Below are 16,144 nucleotides of genomic sequence, written 5' to 3'. Positions count from 1 at the left end.
CAGCAGGCAGTGGAAGCCTTTCCTGGGTGACCCCTGGTCCTGGAGGTGTGTGGTCCCTGCTGCTCCCCTCGAGTCTCTGTGGCCCCAGGAGGGAACAGTGTCCTTGCTCAGCAGTTGAGGGACATCTGGAGATACTGGAACAGCCGCTGGGAAATTCCTCCTGGCACCTGTAAGAGTTGGGGAAACTCCTTTTGGAGGAGGCTGCTAAAAGTTAGAGCAGGTTTTTCATGCGTGACTTCTCCCCGCAGCCATCCCTATCCAAATATCCTCCCTCCCTTCCGGATGATGCTCTTGGGCTGCTGCAGCTACAGTGTGATGCTCCGTTTCCCGATGCAGCCTAAGGGCTGTAGTTAGTGACAACACCAAAACCCCCGGGCACGTCCATAAGAAGCCTAGTGTTTAACCAGAGAATCATTTAGATTGGAAAAGACCCCTAAGCTCATCCAGTCAAACCATAGAATCCTTAGGTTGGAAAAGGCCTTTGAAATCATAGAGTCCATCAATCCAACCCCACCGTGCCTACTAAACCATGATCTAATGACCCACAGTGCCATGGCCACATGGTTTTTGAACCCCTCCAGGGATGGAGACTCCACCACTGCCCTGGGCAGCCTCTGCCAGGGCTTCAACACTCTTTGGGTAAAGAAATATTTCCCAATATCCAATCCCTCGCTTAACCTCCCCTGGTGCAACTTGAGGCCATTTACTCTCATCCTACCACTTCTTACTTAAGAGAAGAGACCAGAACCCACCTCACCACAACCTCCTTTTCAGGTAGTTGTGGAGAGCAATAAGGCCTCCCCTCAGCATCCCCTTCTCCAGGCTAAACAGCCCCAGATCCCTCAGCTGCTCCTCATAGGACTTGTTCTTCAGCCCCTTCCCCAGCTGTGTTGTCATCCCCTGGATGCACTCCAGCAGTTCAATCTCCTTCTTGTACTGAGGGGCCAGTTTTGTTCCCCACTCATCCCACCAAAATAATTCGGTGCTTTAATATCTGATACCTCTGGCCATTCATGGCCCAGGAAGTCCGGATGCCCCAAGGTCCATCCCTGTCCCATCCATTGCCACCACTCTCATCTTCAAGCACCTCCCTAGTGTTTATCAACAGAAATAACCATGGGAACCACTCTCCATCTTCTTTTTGCAGTGTCCCCATGACGGGAGGTGTTTATGGCAGTACCAAGTCATATTTGCCACCCCACCATGGGCTATGCAGGGAACATAACCCGGAACACCTCCAGGGATGGGCCATCCGTGACTCCTCTGGGCAACCTAGGTCTTGGTCTCCAGGGGCTTTTTGGGGTCCCTGAGGTTCTGGGTTATTAGGAGAAAGCTGAGGGACTCCCCACCAAACCAACACCTTCCCACCCCATCCTGGGGCCAACACTGAGCCCACCACTCTTTAATTATCATGCAAAGCAATTATTTTTCTCAGCTGTGCTGGGGACTAATTCTCTCCCAGAGTCTCCCAGTAAACATTTTCCCAGTACTATCAAATTTGCCACACAAAAGAGAGCTGGGGCTGCAGCTTATCTCCGTGGAGTATTATTCCTCTATCTTCCAGCGTGTAAACCTACTCTCATCCCGATAAGAGGCCTCACACAAAAGATCAAAGGCAGCAAGACTCTTATGGAGAGGAGGGTTTTCTTCTTTTTTTTTTTTCCCCTCCTTCCTTTTTTAGCGTTATTATAAATTTGCAGATCCAGAAGCAGCCACCCAGTAATGCCAATTAAAATAATTATCTGAAACTGGATTCATTAGGCAAGAGGGGAAAAAATATGAGCATAACAATCTGGGGAATCCCAAATTACAGCATCCCTCGTGGGGAATTTGCTGTGTGGATGATTCCTGCAACTGGGTTGGGGACAGGAGAGTACCAGCAGCAAAAGCTGGGCATGGGACAAGCAGCAGAAGAGCCACCATATACCTGGATTTCAGGAGAAGGGGGAAAATCATTGAAGCTGGAAAAGACCTCCAAGGTCATCCAGTCCAACTGTCAGCTCAACACCGCCATGTCTGCTAAACCGTGTCCCTAGGTGCCATGTCTACAGGCCTATTCAACCCCTCTGGAGATGGTGACTTCACTACTGCCCTGGGCAACCTCTGCCAGGGCTTCACCACTCGTTCAGTGAAGTAATTTTTCCAATATCCAATCTAAACCTCCCCTGGCAAAACTCGAGGCCGTTTCCTTTTGTCACATGCCTTGTCACTTGGGAGAAGACACCAGCACCCACTCCACCACAACTTCCTTTCCAGGAGATGCAGAGAGTGATGAGGTCTCCCCTCAGCCTCCTCTTCTCCAGGATAAACAGCCCCAGGTCCCTCAGCCACTCCCAGAACCCTTGGGTTCCAGCCCCTTCCCAGCTCTGTTCCCCTCCCAGCACCTCAGGGACCCCAACAAGCAACTGGAGACCAAGACGGAGGCTGCCCAGAGGAGTCATGGATGCCCCAACTCTGGAAATGTTCAAGCCCAGGCTGATGAGCTTTGAGCCACTAGATCCAGTAGGAGGTGTCCATGCCCACGGCAGGGGTGTGGAACTGGGTGGGCTTTGCAGTCACTTCCAACCCAAATCGTTCTATGAGATGGTGCTCGGACCCCTGTGCCCCTGTCTTGTCCTCCGGGCTCTGCCCGTGATGATGCTGTCTGGCACCAGCTGAGGATTGGACTCCATTGCAGAAGCAAGAGCACCCCTTCCCACCCGAACCGCAGCCCGTCAACACAGATGGCAAAATCTAAATGTTATGATAAGGTATTTCTCCCAAATTTCCATCTTAATAGAATTACGAGCCTGTAATTACCCTACAAGCCTGAAAACCTGCCGGAATCCCAATTAGGAATCTGAGGACATAATTGGCCCCTAATTAGAAAGATTTGTCAAATGTGAACAATTTTCTCACCTCTTCATTTTTATTTTTTTCTTTCCTTTTCCTCCTCTTTTCCCCCTGGTGAAAATATGGATGTTTTCTTTTCTTCTCCACCTCTTTCCCCATAAAGGGGGGGCTGCAGAGTCCCAGCTGCATCACACTCCTCATCCAGATCCTTTGGGCTCTTGGGAAAGATGAATTCCACTGCAGCTGCTAAGAATTTTTTATATATATATATTTCCTGGAAAACTGTGCTATAAAAAATAATTTTTAAAAAAAAGACAGAGGGAAAGATGTGCAAAACTGCGGCTTCGGGGTTTTGACTTTTCTCCTGCTTCAATGACAGACAGCGGTGGGCTGGTCAGGGCGGTGAGGCTGCCAATAGAACAGCTTTTGGGGCTGGGAGATGTGGAGGATCATAGAATGATTTGAGTTGGAAGGGATCTTAAAGCTCATCCAGGTCCAACCTTCCTGGAAATGAATGGGCTTTAAGATCCCTTCCAACTCAAACCATTCTCTGATTGACCAAGCTGGTGGAGCAGGTTAGTGGTCCACTGCCACAGGGGTTATCACCCTTGGTAGATGCCTAGCACCACAGAAGGTTCTTCTGGATGGAACTCCAGGAAAAGGGCTGGTGTGTAGGTTCATGAGGACGTCTCCAGGAGGAGGGTTGTGTTGCATCAGTGCCCTATTATCATTAACAAATCCCAACGAGCGCTCTCCACTCATGCTCTCAGCACTTCTTACCCCCCCAGTTAGGCCTGCACACCCACCCCTGTCCCCCTGCCCAAATTCCTAGCAGGATCCCTACATCATTCCAATGCGATGTGCTGGGAGAACAGCCTCCCCTCTCTCCTTCCTCCTTCCTCCTTCCTCCTTCCTCCTTCCTCCTTCCTCCTTCCTCCTTCTTCCTTCCTCCTTCTTCCTCCTCCCATCAGAGGTTCTTTAGTTAAAAGCAACAACAGGAGGGGAGGGATGGGGGGGATAGGGGGAAGCCTGGTTTTCCTAATTAACAATTAGCACAGAGTGTGCTGCTAATTATGTGGTTCCATGTAATTAAGAAGCTAATTAGTGCAGTGTCAATTAAGATTTAATTAGTACCCTTGTCAAAAATACTTGAAAGTGCAGTTTATATGCAAGTACTTCAATATTTCAATGGTCATGATCTCCCCGACGTGGGGAGCGCCTGTTTGCCAGCCCTCGTCGGAGCCTGCAAACAGCTCTCCTGAGTTTATTGATATTATCCTCTAAAACGCCGTCACATGTAGCTCCGTAACAGACACTTGTATTGACTCAGCAGGCAGCCGGCGCTGGTGACGTAGCAGAGCTCTCCTTCCCACCAGGATGGGGCTTTCATCAGCATCCTCATCCCCAGGACTGCACCAAGTGGGTATGAAGCCTCCCCAGGTTGAACCACCCATCACGGAGCAACACCAGCACCCGCAAGACCCCAGTGCTGGGAGCACGGGGCCATCAGCCACCACTGAGCAACTCTGGACAAACTTGTGGTGCCCAAGCCTGCGCACAGGCAGTTTTCTTTCTTCCAAGGAGCTCCCAAGGTCTTCTAGAAGCAAGCATGGAACGATCACAGCAGTACCATCTCATGCATCCAAATGCTGTTACTCTACTAACCACGGGATCATAGAATCATTGAGGTTGGAAAAGACCTCCAAGATCTTCCAGACAGCCCAACACCACCGTGCCTATTAAACCATGTCCCCAAGTGCCACATCTACATGGTTTTTGAGCCTCTCCAGGGATGGAGACTGGCTGTGCAGCTCCACGGGGCTGTGCCCAAAGTCACCGAGCTCCTGCCACAAAGATGGGACAGCAAAGAGCCTCCAAAAGCCCTGAGGAGCAGTGGCTGGTGATGGGCAGAGCAAGGAAGAGATGGGAAGGAAGGGTGGGGAGAGCCAGAGTGAATGATTTCCACCCCAAAACCTGTATCAGCAGCGCTTCTACAGCAGAAAGAAAAACCTCCCTCAGTCTGGGCTGAGCCCATGGTGCTCCTGCCCGCAGCTCCTGGCTTGGGATCACCAGGAATTTCTCCTGTCAGGAAGGGTGTGGGCTGAGGCAGGAGGAAGAAAGGAAGAATTATGTGGAGGGCTCTGAAGGCTTCAAGAGACGCATAAACAAAAACCCACCTACGCAAACAACCCAAGGAAACGCTCCACAGTTTGTAAATCATCCCTTGCAAGCAGCTCGAAGGCTCCGAAGCCCAGAGGCGCAAAGAAAAGAGCCAACCGCTCACTGCTTTTCATCTTGAAGGTGAGGGGCTCTTTGCAGGGCATAAGCTCGGTTGTGGCACAGCAGCAGCTGAGAGGGGAAACTCGCAGCTGGCTTCCATGTGTCTCCGGGGGCAAATCCATGCCAGCCACCTCGGCTGGGATGGAACCGCTGTTGGCAGTGTTCTCCTCCAGCAAACCCCTGCCTTCACCCCAGGCCCTTTCCCATGCACACACACCCCTCGGGGCTTGCAGACTCCTCCACAGCCAATGCCAGCAACTCAAAGCCTGGTTCAGTCAGGAAGGTGGTTGCCGCATGTTTTGTGCCTCAACTATTTGTTTATAGAATAGAATCATGGAATGGTTTGGGTTGGAAGAGACCTCAAAGCCCATCCAGTTCCACCCTCTGCCACGGGCAGGGACACCTCCCACTGGATCAGGGGCTCCAAGCCCCATCCAACCTGGCCTGGAACCCCTCCAGGGATGGGGCAGCCACCACTGCTCTGGGCACCCTGGGCCAGGGCCTCCCCACCCTCACGGGAAAATATTTCTTCCTAAGATCTCAGCCAAGCAGCTCCTTCTGTCAGGACAGGAAAGCTTTGCCCCCCTCCGCCTGATCCCCAGGCTTGGTTTCTTGGAGGCACCTCCATGCTCCAGGCTGGAGCCCAATGGAGCCGATGCAGAGCATCATTAGGAGATGGTCCATTTCCCCACCTCACCAGGGAGTTCAGGTCCTGCCCAGGTGACAGCAGTTGGTTTTACACCTTGAAGAGGAACAGGGGCTTATTTCTTACCTCTAGACTTATTGTGTCTTTGTGGGAAGCTTTCACAACCACTCAAATAGCAGGAAAAAAAAAACCCAGGGGACAGAAATAGGGTCAGGACAATCTCCCAGAGTATCTCGACAGAAGAAATCAATTGAGAAGAAAACAGTGACCAGGACAGCGTAGAGTAGAATCCCCCAATTGCTCCACAGACAGCCAGGACCTTGTATTTTGTGATAAGATGAGGGGAATGGGTATAAGCTGGAGAGGGGAAGATTTCAACTGGACAGTAGGAAGAATTTCTTCACCATGAGAACATGGAACAGGTTGCCCAGGGAACTGGGGGTTGGAACTAGATGATCTTTAAGGTCCCTTGCAACCCAACCTATTCTATGATTTTGGGCGCTGGTGAGCACAGACCCCATATCACCCCATGGCTTTGAGCAGAGTTGTCCCACACTCTCAGGTCCAACAGGTCTTTGTCACTGTGCCGTGACCCCAGCTCTGATGCAGCAAAGAGGGATGTATGGATTTATCACTTTGTTTTGAAGAGAAGAAGTGACGGGAGATGGAACAACTCATCCTCAAAGCAGCTGCAGCCAACCCACCTCTCAGCCAGAGCTGAGCCAAGCAAAGCCACCGCTCCAGAGCCTCATGGACAGAGGGAGGAAGAGTCTGGGGAGCATGAAGAGGGCACAGGAGGTGCTGGGATTTTTCTTCCCCATCTCTTCTCCTTCCTCCCCCTGCTTGTACGTGGCTGAGCCGCCTGCTCTCCCACAACGGCTGCCAAAATACAGCGAGACAGGGTATAATTACAGACACTTACTGCGGCCATTACACCACCAGCACGGTCTGCGCAAAGTGACACACGACCCGTCAACTCCTTATTCACGCCATTAAGGGGACTCATTAGCATCTTCGCTCAGAAGCAAAATTACCCTCACTGCTCATTTCAAGATGTCATAAATTTTAATTTAGGACCCAAAGATAGCACAATGGGAGCAAGCTGGCTCTCTCCGGCAGTCGCTGGCTGGCTGAGGGAGGTGGAGGTGGTGGGAGGGAGGTGGTGGTGGTGGTGGAGGGGGGGAAGGAAAGAGAAATGAAAGGGCTGGCTTCAAAAATGATGGTGGGGTTTTAAGGAGCAAAGATGAGGAAGGAGGGAAGAATCACAGAATCAAATCCTGGAATGGTTTGGGTTGGAAGGCACCTTAAAGATCAACCAGTTCCAACCCCCTTGCCACAGGCAGGGACATCTTCCCACTGGATCAAGTTGCTCCAAGCCCCATCCAACCTGGCTTTGAACCCCTCCAGGGATGGGGAAACCACAACTGCCCTGGGCAACCTGTTCCAGGGCCTCCCCACCCTCATCATGAGAAGAATTTCTTCCTAATGCCTAATGTAAGTGTTCCTCCCTCCAAGAGAAGGTGTGCCCAAAGGCCTGGCAAGTGCTCTGTCCTGTTGGAGGAGAAGGGAGCCTGCTGAGGGATAAATGCTTCCCCAAGAGAGTTAGGAGAACAGGGAAGAGAACGGTTTTGAGGCACCAAACAGAGCCCAGTGTGACAATTTGGTCCTTTGAATGCCTTTCCCCAGGAGGCTGCCCTGACACAGCAGCATCACCCAAGGCTCAGCACTGGCCAGGTTCTGCCAGGAGATACCCTGCACCACCCGGAGAGATGTCAGACAGAGGGCTCCAGCTCCTGGGATGGAAAACAGAGACAAGACAGAAGCCCAAGGATGCGATGCTGCAGCCACAGAGAGCAAATCCCTATTTGAGGACGCTCTTTGTGTGTGTGACACACACTTTGCTTTAGAAGCACATTAATTGGTAGAGACAAACTGTCTCGAGCGATCCCATTACCACCACTCCACATGTTGCCACACAGCAGCCGAGCAGCAAAAAAAAGCAGTGGGTGCACTCGATCCGAGGGGCTCAGCGCAGTCCCTGGAGCCTGAGTCTTCCCCTTCTGCCTGTCCAGCTTCACATCTATCCCACTTGGACCTGCTGGGCTGGGTTATTTGCAGCTTGTGGCTCAGCTGGAGAGTGAAAATGTGCTATAGCCTCCCACAAAAAGGTTGCTTTTCATAAGAGTAGAAAGTAGGTAAAAAAGAGTAAAAGTAGCTGCTAGAATCTGCCATGGGGACTTGGGACATCATAGAGCAACTTTTGCAGAAGACCTTCCAGCCCGTCTGCACTCAAGTCCTGAAAACCTCTTTGCACTCTCCCTGCTGGGTTTTTAGTGCTCTACCCATGCCAGGAGATGTCCCTGAAAGGGTGACCACGGGGAACCATTCCCTCCTGCCGCAGCCAACAAGTACTCACTTAAACCTTTACAACGAAGGAGAGACACCTCTTCTTCCCCCTTTGCTGCAAACTCTGCCAGCACCAAACACAATTTCAACTCTCTTCTACTTTACCAGCTACCAAGCTCCATGATTAATGAGTTCAAATGTCCACATCTTTAAAAAAACAGAGCTGGGAGAAGAATTAGAAGAAAAGCAGCTCCAATTACAGGAGGCTGAGGGACTCTGGCCCACTCCTGTGCTATAAGAACTTATATCCAGAAAGGTTATGTTAATTTTTAATGTACAAGACTGTAATTAATTTCTGGGGCTGGCTGGATTAGCAGAGAGTGTAAATTCCAGGCTCTGCTCGGGCTGCAGATAAACTAACACCACTGAGGGCTGGAGGCACAGGACTGGGAGCAGCACTGTACCACGGGCACAGCGCTCGGTGGCTCCTGGAAACCTCGTGTCCCGGTGTACACACCTGGCAAGAACCCTTTGGGCACGATGTTGATGGCACCAGGGATACGGTTGACATAGAGGATCTGGCCACCCCTGCCCCATGTCCAGCATTTGAGATGCTAAACCCACTTTGGAAAGGTAAAAATACAAAATAATCCCTCCAAGATCCTTTGGAGAGACTGTAAGGAAAGGGTCCGGACCTGGTAGGCAAGAATCACGTGGCCTGGAAACACAGTAAGTTTTTAAAGGAAAGAAAAGGCTCCATTATTCTCCCATTAAACTCTCCCCCTCTCTTCCTTCCCTCTGTCAGTCTTTCATTTGCTCGCTGACTTCCCCCAGCCTCTCCGAAGACAGATCGTTCCCTTAATCACTCTGGAAAAGAACCCCAAGCCGATATAATATTATAATTAATTAATTCACTAAAAAGGTATTAAATTTCTTTTCCCCCCTGTGGATATTATCTGAATTCATTGACCTTTAGAAAAATCACCCTCTAATTGTAACCAGGTTCAAGTGCATTTCCAGCCTGTCCCTTTTACATTAATAATATCTTCCAGGACTCCACTATGCTGCTTAAATATTGTATAAATTTCACTGCCCCCTCAAAAAAGGAGAGAGAGAGAGAGAGAGAAAGGCATGAAATGAAAACTCCGAGCTGATTAAACCAGGTCTGGAGTGTAGGGGGAAGAGGTAAAAGGACTTCACGATGGCCTGGGAGATGGGCAAACACAGAGTGGGATCCCAAAGGTGCTTCGGATGAGGAATCCTGCATTCCCAAGGTCCCCGTGGTCACCAGCCAGGATGCAGGGTGGCTCCCAGTCGGAGCATCCTTGGGAAAGCAGGTTGCCAAGCATTTTGCGGTGCAGCTTGATGGGAAGAAGGGATCCCAGGATGTCCACTGCAACCTCTCTGAGGCATCTGTGAGGCACCAGGAGTGCAAGAGGACTGGATTTCCATCCAGGTTTCTAAAGCCTGAGATAAATGGGACACTGATCATCTCAGCTTCGCCCTCCCTGGGACCCCAGAATCGCTGCCTCCTGGGTTTCTGTTGCTGCAGCCACTGCTCTTTTCATTCCAGGTGCCCATTGTCCCCTTCTTTGGTTGCAGGGATCGTGCTCCGCTGCTCCAATCTCAACAAGACCACGCTCAAACAACAAGCCAGCCAGCAATTACTCCAGCATCCGGCACTGTAAATTCAACATCAGGCATGGAAAATCCAGCTGGGCCACTGCTGTCAAGTCTATCAGGTCTCCTGGCCCAAAGCTCCCTTTGGCAGGAGTCCCAGCCTTGCCAGGGCCAACGGAGCGGGGCCGTTTGGCTCCGGTGGAGGCTTGAAGGTGCAAATTCCTGCTGCTTTACCTCAGCCCCTCCCAGCACCCCAGCTTGTCTCAGCTGAATCTGGTGGATGGGGCTGCGCGTGGCCAGGCAGGAGCTGGGGGGATGCTCTGGGGGGAGCTTCCCATGGGGAAGGGGCTGCTCCAGAATCACTGCTCCACACAAGCTGCCACCTGCACCACAAGAGGCTCAGCAGCAAAGACCAGGTCACCTCCCCACCTCAGCCTTTGCATCCTCACCTGGGTGGTGAGGCATGAGCTTTTTCCATGTCCTTCTCCCTTTCTACCTGCACCTTATTTTCCTCTTCCCAGGGCTTTTTCCCAGCACATCTCTACCTCTCTTCACAACCAGCAAGTCACCACCCTTCAGCCTCAGCTCTCCTGGCCCTTTGGTTTACAGTACGCAGCCACTCCTGCCGAGGCACCAGGAATCCAAACAGCCCTTAAACCGTCTGCACGGGCTCCACGCACGGTCCAAAGGGCTCCCCAACCCCATCTCTTTAAAAAGCTGCTGACGGAAAAACAACAGGCCAAATGCATCCAGAGAGTAACCCTTCCAAGCCAGGAACTCACCCAGGGACCAACCTAGCCCCTTCTCTTTGGAAGCAATTCCTGGACAAGCATCAGAGTTTTTCCAGTCTGTCCCTCTTTATTACATGCAAAGATTTACTCGCTTTGGTTTCTTGAAGCCAAGGCAGCCGTGCTGCCTATTCCCCCACCTGAAAAAGCCATCCCATCCTGACCTCATCCCAACCGTTGCCACAACAACCCCCGGTGACGCCACTGGCTTCAGGTGGGGAAAGAGCAGCAGGAGTAGCTGAAGTGCTCAAACCACAGAAGGAGCTCAGCCGGAGCCAGAAAGGAAATGAAGGGAGACGGGGGGGGGGGGGGAAAGGAAAATTCAGCAACAGCTCAGCATCGAGACAGGGGTTGGCTTACAGATTGCAGGTCTGGTCGGTCCCACACCAGGGATGCCATGGCACTGCATGGGGATGCCCTGGGAGCAGAGAACCCAAGGTTTGGGGTGGAGCAGGGGAAGACCCTTGAGCCATTTCCCACTCCTCTTGCCGCCTCTGCACCACTCTTGTGCTTCAATATCCAGGGAAGGGCTGCCTTGTTTGGGAGGGCATCTCCAGAGGTGCTGAGGGCTCGGTTGGCTCCAGCTTATTCCTTCTTGCTTCACGATCCAACCCATCTTCTGTTTGATTAAAGTTTTCCCTCCCCCCACCAAGAAAACCTTTTGTAGACAATTCTTGGGGACTCGAGAAAGAACTTGCCAGCAGCATTTGTGAGGAGGATTGGAGACATGGCTACACAGCAGTACCTAAAGGATGGTGCTGGGGAAGTCGCAGCTCTCTTTATGCAGATCGCTCTTTTAAGGCAAGGGTAAGCTCACAATAAATCCACAGAGCCAAACTCAGCCCCAACACTTCTTGCACGGAGCAGCCCAAGGGGACACAGCTGCATCCTCCAAGAGAGCGCAGTACTTGGGACTCAGCCTCTCGACAACAAACATCAGAGCTTTTTGACCCCATCCCAGCTGTGTGGGGGTGCTTGCCCCATGATCATCAGTCCTTTCTCACAGCCTCTCGTCTCTTCTCCAGGCCAGTGCAGCCCCAGCCTCTTCCAGATTTTTTTCCCTTCTCCCTGCTTTTACTAGCAGTTTATGCACAGCGAGATGAAAAACTCAGCAAGCTGGTTTGGTGGAGGTGTCGAACAGAGAGCCGTGAGTGCTCAGCACCTCTGCCTGTCCACTGGTTTGATTTTAACCCTCCTGGGTTTACCAAAGCCAACTCAAACGTGGAGATGGGGCAGTAACCCTGGTGAGGGGGTGCTGGCATCAGGCTGCCAGCACAAGCAGGAGATGCTCTTCCTTGCAGAGGGCACCAGGACAATGCTCTGAGCTCTCAGGGATTGGCAAACTTCAGCAGGAGGGAGCTGTGTTTTGTACGAGGTGCTTTCTACATCCCAAAGCTGGACCCAAAGCAGCTGCCGTGCCACAAGCAGTGTGACCAAATGCACTCAGCTCCCTGTGAATGAGTTCTGGGCACCGGGAACCAACGGTGGGAGCTACTAGGGATGTGCATCCTCACCAAGTTCAGCAAGGCCAAGAATAAGGTCCTGCATCTGGGTCAGGGCAATCCCAAGAACAAATACAGGAAAATGGATTGGGAGCAGCCCTGAGGAGGACTCGGAGGTGCTGGTGGATGAGAATCACAGAATCACAGAATCACCAGGTTGGAAAGGACCCACTGGATCATGGAGTCCAACCATTCCTAACACTCCCTAAACCATGTCCCTCAGCACTTCATCCACCCGTTCCTTAAACACCTCCAGGGAAGGTGACTCGACCCCCTCCCTGGGCAGCTGTTCCAGTGCCCGATGACTCTTTCTGTGAAGAATTTTTTTCTGATATCCAACCTGAACCTCCCCTAGCGGAGCTTCAGGCCATTCCCTCTTGTCCTGTCCCCTGTCACTTGGGAGAAGCTCCACATGGGCCAGCAATGTGCATTCACAGCCCAGAAAGCTGACGGTGTCCTGCGCTGCACCCAAAGAAGTGGGACCAGCAGCCAAGGGAGGGGATTCTGACCCTCTGTTCCGCTCTGGTGAGACCCCCCACCTGGAGCCCTGTGTTCAGTTCTGGAGTCGTCAGCACATTCAGCAGGACATGGAGCTGTTGGAGTGGGTCCAGAGGAGACCTTGAAGATGATTTGAGGGCTGCAGCACCTCCTGTATGAAGACAGGCTGAGAGAGTTGGGGTTGTTCACCGTAGAGAAGGATGTGGGGAGAACTTAGAGCAGCTTCCAGTGCTGAAAGGGGCTCCAGGAAAGCTGGGGAGGGGCTCTGGATCAGGGAGTGCGGGGAGAGGATGAGGGGGAATGGTTTTCAGCTGAAAGAGGGGAGATTGAGATGAGATCTTAGGAAGAAATGTTTCCTGTGAGGGTGGGTGGCCCTGGCCCAGGTTGCTCAGAGCAGTGGTGGCTGCCCCATCCCTGGAGGGGTTCCAGGCCAGGTTGGATGGGACTTGGAGCCCCTGATCCAGTGGGAGGTCCATTATCCTCCTCATGGATAACGGGCTTTGAGGTCCCTTCCAACCCAAACCATTCCATGGCTCTGTGATCCCGGCCGGGTGAGGCTGTGCCTGCTCCCCGGGTTCTCCTGTAACGGTCTGGCTCTCTCTTGTGGCCGCTCAGCCCCGGTGCAGCCTCACTGCTCCCAACCCCAACCCTCCAGGAGCCCATCTCCAAGTCCCTGGTGTCCCATCCACACACCGCACCTCCACCACATCCCTCGGGAATCAGCTGCTCCGCACCCTCCTCCTCAATAAAAAAAGCCACAACAGTACTTGGAGGAGAAGGAAAAGGCACCACAGCGATGCCAGCGGTGCCACCAAGAGCGTGTGGCACAGGTCCCAGGGCAAACAAAGGCAGCACCCCATGGCAAAAAGGCTGCTTGAGGAGCATAGAGTGGTTTGGATTGGAGGCAACCTCAAAGCCCATCCAGTCCCACCCCCTGCCATGGGCAGGGACACGTCCCACACGACCAGGTTGCTCCAAGGCCCATCCAACCTGGCCTGGAACCCCTCCAGGGATGGGGCAGCCACAGCTTCCCTGGGCAACTTGTGCCAGGGCCTCCCCACCCTCATCACGAAGAATTTCTTCCTAACGTCTAGTCTAAATCTTGCCCCATCCAATTTAAAGCCATCCTGCATCCCTCATCCCACTGCTTCGCCCATCCATCCATCACTCCCTCCCTGCAGGTAGAGCCTGGCCGCCGCTCATCACACCCAGCCAGCTCTCCTTCTCTTTTATATCCTACTTGGAGCCTTGACACAGATTTTTTCCTTTCCGTGGGTGACTCACAGGCTGTAATTAAGAGCCCTTCTCCCCCGCCTGCCCCAGCTCCCATCCCCAGCAGCTGCTTATTAAGCCAAGGAAACCCCCTTTTCGTCCTCTCTCTCTCTCTCCTTTATAATCATTTTTTTTTTTGCTTTTCCCCTCCCTTCTGAACATAAAGGGATGACAGTGCTCCAAGCCAGGGTCTTTTGCATTTCTGAGTTGGTTCTGTTAATTGGAAGGAGGGTTAAGAATCTGCAAGGTCGTTTCAATCTACATCTGACCTTCAGAGTAATCCTCTATGCCAACACCAGAGCATGTCATTAAAATGAGGCCCTCTACCATCTCCCGGCATCCCTTTATTCTCTCCTTGTGCACATTAATTGCTCATAAGTTGATTTGATCTCCCTATTCTGCAAGAAGTAAATTGCCCTCTTATTTCGCCATTTTCATCCCTGTTTTCTTAATTAGGCCCTTAAAAATCTCTAGGGCCTCAGCCGGGCCGCGGGCCTCATCCTGGGAATAAATTTTGATCTCAGCCTGATAAAGAGTGAGCAAACCCGGAGACTGAACAATGTCAGGCTGCCCCCCTCCCTCCCCTCCGCGCTAGTCTCTTGACATGAAAAGGCTATCAGTTTTTCTCTGTGTTAATATAGGAAATAATTCACACTTCAGGCGTTGTTCTCTATTTAGTGCTCACATTCCCCAGATAAATCAAATCAGGGATGTTTTTAAAGTGTCTGAAACTACTTTTTCTCTCCCCTCACCTCCCCAGCCTCCTCCTCCCCCCTTCTTTTTTCCCCCTCCTTCTTCTTTTAATAAACTTTCCAAGATTAGCCCCTGTGATTTTTTTTTTTCCAGCCTGGGAAGTCTATTTTAAGGTGGATTTTCTTTTTTATTGATGCTTGCCATGTGTGTTTAACACCACGGCGGGGGCAGCAGGAACCTGACACGTGGCTCCGCACGCAGAGAAGCACAGACAGGGGCTGCAAATGTGGCATGTGATGAGTTCTGCCAGGCACGGGTTTGCTTCAGGGCAGCTGGAGACTTGGAAGGGACCATAAAGATCATGTAGTTCCAACCCTCTGCCATGGGCAGGGACACCTCCCACTGGATCCAGTTGCTCCAAGCCCCATCCAACCTGGCCTTGAACACCTCCAGGGATGGGCCAGGATACTTTACCACTTTATAAGTGGTAACCATCACTAGAAGGGTTCTGCACAGATCCTTCTTGGGGCCCATACTCTATAACATCTTCCTAAATGACCTGGATGAAGGACTTGAAGGTTTAATAACTAAGTTTGTGGGTGACACGAAACTTGGAGGAGTTGTTGACACTCGTAGAACGGTTTGGGTTGGAAGGGACCTTAAAGATCATCCAGTTCAAATGCCCCCATCACAGGCAGGGACACCTCCCACTGGTTGCTCCAAGCCCCATCCAACCTGGCCTTGAACACCTCCAGGGATGGGGCAGCCATCTGACCTTCAGAGTAACCCACTCTGGGCAACCTGGGCCAGGGCCTCCCCACCCTCATCTTGAAGAATTTCTTCCTAATGTCTAACCTAAATTTTCCCCCTTCTAACTTAAAGCCATTCCCTCTCAGCCAATCACTACACGCCCTCGTAAAAAGTCTCTCTGAAGCTTCCCTGGAGCCTCTTCCAGTACTGAAAGCTGCTCTAAGGCCTCCCCAGAACCTTCTCTTCTCCAGGCTGAACAACCCCAACTCTCTCAGTCTGTCCTCCTAGCAGAGGTGCTCCAGCCCTCAGATCATCTTTGTAGCCTCCTCTGGACCTATTCCAACAGTTCCATACCCTTCTTCTGTTTGGGGTTCCGGAACTGGACACAGTGCTCCGGGTGGGAATGCCCTCTTGAGGGCAGAGGGATCTGGACAGGCTGGAGAGCTGGGCAATCACTAACCACGTGAAGTTTAACAACGGCGAGCACTGGATTTGGCAAGGATTTTTGATCCTTCGGGGTCCCTTCCAACTCAGGACATTCTATGATTCTATAGGTGGGGTTTTTTTCCCCCTTTCTGCGCTGGGCAGGACCATCCCCAGCTTGTAGCAGGGTTGTAAGCAAGAGGTGGGAATACCTTGTACCCCAAAGCCTGCCTGTACCAGAGTTTCAGACCCCAAGAGAGGTTCTGCAGCACCCAGGGGTGATGCTAAACCACCTCCAGCAGCAAGGATGGGGTGACCCCTCAGCCCCACGCATGCTTCAAGGGCCATCCAACAGGAAGGAAACCCACCTGAGCTCCTGGTACAGCTCCACAGCATGGACCAAGACAGCCACTATGCTCAGCCCTAGGGACACAGCTCCATCCAAGGAGTTCTCTAGGGCCTTCTGACTATTATTAATTAAGGGCCCAAGCCTG

This window comes from Cuculus canorus, chromosome 24 (assembly GCF_017976375.1).
Source record: "Cuculus canorus isolate bCucCan1 chromosome 24, bCucCan1.pri, whole genome shotgun sequence".
NCBI lineage: Eukaryota > Metazoa > Chordata > Aves > Cuculiformes > Cuculidae > Cuculus > Cuculus canorus.
The sequence above is the reverse complement of the archived record's forward strand: the minus strand, read 5'-3'. Positions refer to the sequence as shown.